Source organism: Chrysochloris asiatica, unplaced genomic scaffold, assembly GCF_000296735.1.
Source record: "Chrysochloris asiatica unplaced genomic scaffold, ChrAsi1.0 scaffold00393, whole genome shotgun sequence".
Taxonomy (NCBI): Eukaryota; Metazoa; Chordata; class Mammalia; order Afrosoricida; family Chrysochloridae; genus Chrysochloris; species Chrysochloris asiatica.
Genome location: NW_006408911.1, coordinates 1,163,697 through 1,173,715, shown reverse-complemented (window position 1 = coordinate 1,173,715; position 10,019 = coordinate 1,163,697).

Below are 10,019 nucleotides of genomic sequence, written 5' to 3'. Positions count from 1 at the left end.
AAAAGAGGGAACAAATCCTTACAGCAAGGATCATTCCCACCCCACCATACACACAGTAGACAGTGATGGACAACTTGGACATTGACTACCCAAAATGGGGCGGTGGGGGTGGGGGGGAGGCTACAAAGGCAAGAAGTGACTGGCTTATAAGCTTTCAAGAGGGGACCTAGATTCAGAGGGCATGAAAGAAGGTAGAATCTCTACTGAGTAGTATCCAGTCTGTCTGGGCGGTGCTGATGAAATGAAATGTAGATGGGTCTCTTGTGATACAATAGTGAATAATTGTTATCAGGACTGATTGTTAGGGTTGGAAATGTAAAGATAGACGTTTTGTAGCAAGGAGGGGAGTGATTAACTTTCCAGTTTAGGAGCGGAGATTCCTGGGACCATCAAGGGAGAAGAGCAGAGAGCAGGACCCTACCCAGAGAAGCAATGATGCCTGAGATGGAGGCAGAGATGATGACATGGAGATATGGAGCAGATGGGGACTTTAGACACAGAGAGGGAGAGGGGCTGTGTGCTGACGACCGGGGGGCAGGCTTGTAGTGTATACCCTCTGGTTGGTTGATGATGCATGAAGGGGATTGTAACCATGGTAACGAAATGATATACGATAGGATGAATGTAAAACTAATGTTTTCCCATGTAAACTATCACATAATTTACAATAAAACATTTAAAAAAACAAAATAAATAAATAAATAAAATAAGACTTGCAGCAGCTCAAAACAAAACAAAACAAAACCATATGGAACCATCAGGAAAAAACTGATTCTAGGAGTAAAACTTAAAAGGAACCTGTGAGTAGTCTAGTATGCTCGTTGGTGACCATCTGGGTCTACTTGTAAGTGGAAGTGGGGGAAATGCAGCAATGAAGACATGGGCTGACTATGGCCATGTTCCATTGACACCCGTTGACCTTAAGATGAGAGATAAGAGGAAAGGGTGGCTGGTCTGAAGTTGAGGGAGATGTGTGAACTCCTGAGCCCATGGGCACTGACCTAGCCCCTGAGAGCTAGGGCTGAGAGTGAAACTACCAGCTGGTCTCAAGTGCAGGGAAGTGTGTGTGAACTCCCAAACTTGCAGCTAGTACCCATTTGACTGAGCTCGGAGGGCTAGTTGACTAGAACTCAACCAGATGAAGATAAAGATGTTTTATAATGTGAACAAGTACAAATTGCTATCATTTGATGAACTATACATTGGCTTATGCAGTTGCTCAAAATTCCAACCAGAATGGAAGGATTCTTCATATCATGGAGCAAGTCTGTTTCCTCAATATACTGGGTTGATTGTTGTTGTTAGTAAGTGCTGTATAATTGGTTCCGGCTCATAGCAACCCTGTATAGGGTTTCCAAGGAGCAACTGGTGGGTTTAAACTTCCAACCTTGCGGTTTACAGCCCATTGCTGATCCTACAACATTGACTATCAAAAGTGAGTATGTGGGGGAGACTATAAATGTATAAATTAGCTGGCTTGCATGCTATCGTGAGCATGCTTAGCTTCAGAATGAGGGAGGTAAGATAGAATCCCCACAGAATAGTTTTCTTCTCCACATGAATCTGATGAAAGGGGACAGGGGATGACAGTGATAGGATTTTATGACTCAATTGTGAGTAATTATTAGCAGGATTGTGATTGTCACAACTATAATTGTAGAAGATGTGTAACTAAAAAGGGGAGTAGTTAATCTTTCATCTCAGGAACAGATGATCCCAGAACCATCAAGAAGGAAGAGCACGAGTGGAGCGTGAGACCCCTACCTAGACAAGTGGCGACAGCAAAGACAGTGGCAGAAGTGGTGGCCTGGAGAGACAGAGCAGTTGCAGGCTCTAGGCCTAGGGACTGAATAAGGCTATGTGCCTGCAGACAGGAGGCTGGGTGCCCTTTGGACATTTAAATAAATAGATTTTTATTTTGTTTTGTATATGTACATCAAATACAAAACAAACAAAAAACAGCAATTACAGTATATTGCTCTGAAGATTACTTGAGATACAGCTTTAAACAATTCAAATCAATGTCTGTGCTGTGGTGCCCAAAACCAAAACCAACCCCATTGCCTTTGAGTCTATTCTAATTCACAGTAACCCTGGATGGGCTTTTTGAGGTTATAAATCTTTACAGGAGCAGAAAGCTTCCTATTTCTCTTGAGGAATGACTGGTGGATTTGATCTGCTGACTTTGGGTTACCAGTCCTGTGCTTATTCTTTGTTGTTGTAGTTAAGGGCCATCGAGTCGGTTCTGACCCATAGCGACCCTGGATAGTGTTTCCAAAAAGCACTGGTGAGTTTGAGCCACCGACCTTTCGGTTCAGATCAACTTGTGGTCCAGTGTTTACAGCACCACCCTAGGACTCCTTAGTCATATCACAGAAGCGGGGTGGTGGTAGTAGTGTACTAGTAGAATGGTACGCACTGTTGTCCAGCAGAGGATGCGGTATTTTACTACTACGGAGTATAGGCAGGTTGGTTGCCTTATGAGGTTCACAGTTCTTAAGTCTGGAAAGGAAACTCTTCAGTGAGGATAACTGAGATATTAGGGAAAAGGGTCCATCTGATGGAGGAAATGATGCCTGAACTTAGGCTGTCCTCACGGTACAGTGACAGACAGAATATCAGGGAGACATATGGAAACACAAACCATTCACACCTGGGGCCCTAGTGAGAGTAACTAAATTGCACCCCACCTCAATTCAAGCACCCAGGGGTGATCTCTAAATTGCACCCCTCCCCGCAATTTCAATATGAATTGATGTTGGTAGTGGTAACAGGTTAGCAGCAACACCTTATTCCCCTCTTGTCCCACTGCCTCAAACTAGACAGATTGATGGGTTGATTTGAAGTGACTTAGAATATCATTCTGCACCTCATCTGGTTCTCCTTTGGACTTGCCTTCCAAGACATGTGTCCCTGATTGTTCCCCTCACTAAGCTTGTCAAAGATCCTTGAGGAAGGATGCTGGGCTGCACTGAGTTCCTACAAACTGCTCAGTGGCGCCCCCTTCAGTGGTGTCCTGGGTACTTGTCATACCTGCCACTCCATGAACATGCCTCTGTTCTTGCCTTTTATCAAGGCCATTACCGACTATGGTGGGAAGATCAAAAGAAGCTGCCGAGACAGCTCACCATCATATTTACACTTGTTCAGTTTCAGCCTGAGTCAGGATAGCCACTCAGTAGTAGCTCAAGTGACTGTAGACGTACCACTCACTGGCAAGCCTGAATCACCACTATCACTAACAACCATCCAAATTTAGGTACTACTCACTTGGTAGATGAATCACCTTTAAATTAGGCATCCGGATTTCCAAATTAGCTCAAAACGATCTAACATCTGGACAGGAGATATATATTACTGAGTTGGAGGAAGAGGACATACAAAGAGATTAAAAAATAGAAGGCTATGTTCTCTGAAAAAAAAAATTTTTTTTTCTTGCGAAATGCAGGACCTATTTTTACAATAAATGAATTTTAAAACGACTGACTCACTTTTGTTTTGATCATTGAAAAAGAGAGTGAGCGCAATGGATTGCTTTAACAACCAAATAAAGATGTCATGTGGACATTAGCCTTTCTAATTTAGTTTATATTATTCTAGCTACATTCAAAACACACATAAGAATAAGATTGATTTATTTCTAGGTTGGCTTGGCTAAGATCTTTCTATTATTACAAGGAACTTCCCACAAAGCTTTCTCACTCCTTCTGAGATTAGGGAAAATAGCTCGATCCAAGATGCACCCTGGCTTGTTCACCCCAAGTTCTTACCCCTATTTCCATAGTCTGTGAACCTCACTACAGGGCTTTTGGCAAATTGCCAGGGAATTAAGAAAGTCCAGAGGCTGTCTCATAGGATTATTGGGAAGACTAAGTATGACCATCTTTGTAAATCTTTTTCAATAGCCTCATATGCACGTGAAAGTCAGATCATGAATAAAGAAGACCGTAGAAGAATATTAAAAGTACCATGCCAGAAGAACAAACAAATCTGTGTTGGAAGAAGTAGAGCTAGAATGCTCTTTTTTCTAGAAGCCAGGATGGCAAGACTTCATCTCTCATACTTGAAACATATTATCAGACGGGACCAGTCCCTGGAGAAGGATACCATGCTAGGTAAAGTGAAGGGTCAGCGAAAAAGATGGAGACTTCCAATGAGATGGATTGACACAGTGGCAGCAGCAAAGGGCTCAAGTATAATGACAACTGTGAGGGTGGCACAGGACTAGGCAGTGTTGTTCTGTTGTGCATAGAGTCACAATGAGTTGGAACTGATTAGACAACACCTAACAACAATCTTTGTAAAGGGCTCATCATATGGTAAAAACTCCACAAATACTAGCTTATTCTTTCTAATGCAGGAGTGCTTGGGTTTAATTACTTAGGCACCCTAGAAGTTAAGCTGCTGGAATCTGATGCTTTCGATAATAGAAAACCAAATACTACAGCAAAACTGAACTTCTGTCTTAGGCCCAATACTTTTCCTGTCATAGTGCTCCCCATTCATCATCTTTTGTTGTCCTTGTTTAACAACTGTCTTCTCCATGAGTTTATACCTTGTGTTTTTTCATTGTTGCATGCAATGACCCAAAAAACTCTTAGTACAAAAAGAGCTGTGTAATTATTATTTATTGAACAATCAAATTGGAATGACCAACTGAACAACTGACTAGACTTCCAGCTGAATGTCTGGCCAACAGGAAGACCAACTAAGTGAATGTATGACTGGCAAAAATGGCTGATATTCAACTGAATGACTGAGTGGACCACTGGTTGGATGACCAGCCAAATGATAAGCCAATGGGGTGAATGACAGAACAGTCAACCAACTGAACACATCTGCCCCAATGACTGATGACCAATTGAAGCATTGACTGATTGGCAACTCTTCTAGTGTGTGACCACTTGAGGAACTGAGTAAATGAACGAATGAACTTTTGACTAACTGATGGAAATTGGCCATTTAAATTCAACTGACTACGATAAACAATGTGACCACTACCAGCAATGAAAACCCTATGGGTCACAGCAGTCTGATGCTGTTTTGCAAGAGGTTGTCATGAATCAGTGGTGGACATGACAGCAGCTAACAATGACTGGATACTAGCTTTTAACTTGGGAAAGAAATGTCTTTGGGAGGCTATATGGTAACTAATTTTGAACGTCTTGAAAAGCTCAATGATGAACTGAATGATAAGACCCTCCAAGACAACATGACTCATTCACACTCACATGACAGTCCTCTTGTCCATGCCCTCCACCCTCCATCATCATGCAGGCTCTGTGTGTCAGCCCCTGGCCTCGGCATGTCTATTTATGTCACATCACATCATAGCTGAGTCACGTGTTTTAGGATGTGAGAGCAACTCGGGGCACCAACAGGAAGACTCAGAGTTTTCCTTGCTAATTTCTGATAAATGAGAATCTATCCTTAAATCTCCCACCCATTCCTTTCTTTTGGGTGAGCTCATCTGGTCTTTCCAGGAAGACTGGTCAGGATCAAGGCATTGCTGGACATCGTCAAGGGGATTTGGTGTCTTCATACCTAGTCCATCAGGCATAGACAGGACATGCTCATCTTTCAGAAGCACTCAGTGATCAACTTGCTCTGGAATTCTGCTCAAGGCAGCCTGAGCATTCCACTGTATTTCTCAGAGATCCAGAGGATATACACAGGCAGAGAAGATTCAACTTATGTTTTTCAACTGTAGGCTGCCATGGGTACTGTTATTCTGAACCTACTTGTGAAGAATTAGGTGCAAATTAGAAAGGAGAGGGATCTTGGAAGAGAAATGAAATTATGGGTACTTACTATGAACTGGAACCGACTCGACGGCACTTAACAACAACTATGAGCCCTGGAGTCCTGATGTGGCGCTGTGAGTTAATGTGCCAGACTACAAAGCCATTTGAACTGCAAGGCTGGTGGTTCAAGCTCACTAGCTGCTCCTCAGAAACCCTACACAGGGTCACTATGGGTCGGAAATGACTCGACGGCACTTAACAACAACTATGAGCCCTGATGTGGTGCTGTAGGATAAGCACTGGACTGGTAGCTACAAGGTCAGCAGTTCTAGTCTACCAACTACTCTTGGAAACCCTGTAAAGGGTCAGAATCAACTTTACGGCACATAACACTATGAGTTAGAATCAACTTTACGGCACACAACACAAACAATTATGTAGGATAAGCACTGGGTTGCTGACCACAAGGTCAGTGATTCAAGCCCACCAGTCACTCTGAGAGAGAAAATGAGGCTTTCTACTCCCCAAAAGATTTACAGCCCCAGAAACTCTATACAGGGTCACTGTGAGTCACAACCAACTCAGTGGCACTTTAACAACAATATTTCATGCAATGTGCTGGAGATGCTTTATATACTTTTCTTCACTAAACACTTGGGGGGTATAAATGGTTAACACACTGGGCTGTTAAGTGAAAGGTTGGAGGTTGGCGTCCACCCAGAGGTTCCTTTGAAGAAAGACCTGAAAATCTACTTCTAAAAAATATCAGTCATTGAAACCCTATGGAGCACAGTTTTACTCTGATGCCCAGAGTAAACTTGGTGGTAAGTGTTTTTTTGCCACCCTTTGAAAGGAGGAATGATCATTTCCATTTTACAGATAGAATAGCCTGACAGAAATGAATTTACCCATGACTATATAGTTTCTGGAAGGAGCTCTGGTAGTGTAGTGGTTACGAATCGGGCTGTGAACCTTAAGGTCAGTGGTTCGAAACTACCAGCCGCTCCGTGGGAGAAAGATGAGGCTTTCTACTCCAGTAAAGATTTACACCCTCGGAAACCCTGTACAGGGTCGCTATGGGTCGGAACCGACTCGACGGCACTTAACAACAACAACATATAGTTTCTGGAGTTCTGGGGTGGTGCTATGGGCTAATGCTTCAGACTGCAAAGTCATTTGAACTGCAAGGTTGGTGGTTCAAGCTCACCAGCTGCTCCTTGGAAACCCTATACAGGGTCACTATGGGTCGGAATCAACTCGACAGCATTTAACAACAATAACAACATAGTTTCTAAATGGTAGGACCAGGATTTAAATTCAAGATATGCCAGAGATCAAAAGTTTTACCTTGCAAATTAAAACAAAAATGTGATGCCACTACACACCTCCTGGTATTACTAGATACCATTAAATTTGTCCCCACTCAGAGAAACCCACGTAAAACAGAAGAAAACACGGCCCAGGCCTGTGCCACCCTCACAATTGTTGCATCTGAGCTCATGGTTATAGACACTGTGTCAGTCCGTTTTCTTAAGCATGATGCCCTTCTCCAAGGATAACATGTACAAAATCCATGAGATAGAATCTCATCATCCTCACTTCTAAGGAACATTCGAATTGTACTTCCTCCAGGACACATCTTTTTGTTTTCCTGGTTGTTGTTGTTAAGTGCCATTGAGTCAGTTCCGATCCATAGCGACCCTGTATAGGGTTTCCGTTTTTACCTGATGATTCAGCAATTGTGTTCTAGATATTTACCCAAATGAATTTAAAATTCACAACTATCCATCTAAAAGCTGCACATGAATATTTATAGCAACTCTATGCATAAAGGCCAAAAATTGAGAAAAAACACACAACACAAGATGTCCTTAATAGGTGAATTAATACCCCAACTGTGGTACAGTCACATTTTTGTTGTTGTTAAGTGCTGTCGAGTCAGTTCTGACTCATAGCAACCCTCTACAAGGTTTCCAAGGAGTAGCTGGTGGGTTTGAAACGCCAACCTTGTGTTTAGCAGTCCAGTGTTGATCCTTCAGGGCCACACTAGGACTCCATAGAGCATTATTCAGCTATCAGAAGAAATGAGCTACAAGCTACAGAAAGACATAGAGGAAACATAAATGATTACAGAAGTGAAAATTAGTCGGAAAAAAAAAAAAAATAAACCAACCAAAAAATCTATATACTGTATGAATGCCAAGTATGTAACATTGCAGAAAAGGCAAAATTATAGAGATACTAAATAGTACTCCTGAATGAGAGATTGGGTGACATGCAGTGTATGTTAATGGAAGTGATCTATTCTGGGTGACACTAATAATGGAAAAATGAATATAAGTATCTTGTCAGAGTGCACCAGAAGCACAAAGAAAGGACCTTAATGTAAACTATGCAAACTATGTCCTTTAGTTAATAACAGTGTATCAACATTGCTTATCACTTGTAACAAACGGGTACAGTGGGGAGAAGGATTTTACGAGAATTCTCTTTGCCTAGTGAGCAATGTTTCTATAAACTTAAAATCGCTCTCAAGATAATGTATATTACTATAGATAAAACTGTCTCTGTCATCCTGGTGTGGTACTGTAGGATAAGCACTGGGTTGCTAAATGCAAGGTCAAGGGTTCAAACCCACCAGGTTTTTGAAAACTCTATACAAAGTATAGAGTTTTTGGAATCCTGATCTAAATCTGTGAATATAATCCTGTTTGGAAATAAGATATTTAATTAGATCATGCCCAAATAGGTTCAAAACATAACCACTTCCATATCCCTTCTGATTAGGCACACACTCAGCAGAAGACAGAAACCACTTGAGGATTGTCTACACACCAAGAAACCAAGGAATGTCCAACACTACTGACAAGAATGAAATCAATAAGGCAGAGACCCAGATTTGTGCCTCTAGAGCCTTCGAAAAATGAATTTCTGTTCTTCAAAGCTACCCACTTGTGGTATTTGTGCTACAGTAGCACTAAGAAACTTAGACATCTATTTAAAAACAGAACCTTCCTCTTTTCTCAACAGTTTTCTGCCAAACATTGCAAGGGCAAGGATGAACAGGACCCAGAGAGAATAGTACTTAGTACAAGTTCAGTGTTGATGGGCAGAGAAGAAATAATAAAGCTACTCTGTGGGGTAGAACGTCGGAAAGCAAGTCAGAGTGGGATGCTCAGGCAGGTTTCAGCAAATGGTCAGTTTCATCACTAAGGAAAGACAAGAAACACAAAGGTAATGGGTTGATGGCAGCCACTACCTCCTCTGCAATTCAGGCTAATTTTAGTTTTCAGCCCACACCACAGAATGCTGAAAGTTTTAATCTAAACTAAGCCTACATGTGTCAACTTTGCTCCCAAAGGAAATATACAGAAGCATCTTCACCATTTTTTTCCAAAGGATGGAATGGTTCCAGTATTGTATGAAGAGACATTACCCAGTAACACAATTTCATAAGGCTTTGGAAAATTAAGATGCCAACATGGCAAAACAGCATGGAAAATGTGATGGTGGGGAAAGGTACTAATGATGGCTCTAACTACACTGATTTTTATCTCCTGTCTTTTAGTTTCTCCAGGAAAACAAGGGAACTACAATGCTCCCATCCCATTAAATCAGCAACCCTGATTTCTCCCTATTATGGTATATATAATCTCAATTTAAAATAATTTTTTTTTAATGTTTCCATAATTAGGTTGTTGAAGGTAACCTATAATTGGACTGAAAGTGTTAATTGAGAAGAGGGATAAAAAGATGAAATCATTTTATTTATGTGCCAAGGATTGAGAGCCTATAGCAGCATCAGGACTAAGCATGTTTAGTGTAGCTTGGCACAGTACAGACAACCAAGAAATGTTTGCTGTGTAGGTTTTATCACTCACAACTTTGGAATCTGACACATGTGAGTTTAAATTCAGGCTCTGAAACCAGCTACAAGGATAAGTCAAAAAGAAATACAACAAGGTTACAGAAACTTTTATTAAACAAAAATATCAAAATACGAAGCTATTGTCTCGATATACCCTCCATTTCACTCTATAAACTTCTGAAGGTTGTGTTTCCATCTCTCTAACCCTTCCGCCAAAGAGTTTCTTCCTCTTTGATTGACACATCCTGTCAGAAAGACAGTTTTGGCATCTTCTAAGGAGCTGTGGTAGCGTAGTTGTTATGAATCGGGCTGTGAACCTTAAGGTCAGCAGTTCGAAACTACCAGCCGCTCTGTGGGAGAAAGATGAGGTGTTCTGCTCCCGTAAAGATTTACAGCATTGGAAACCC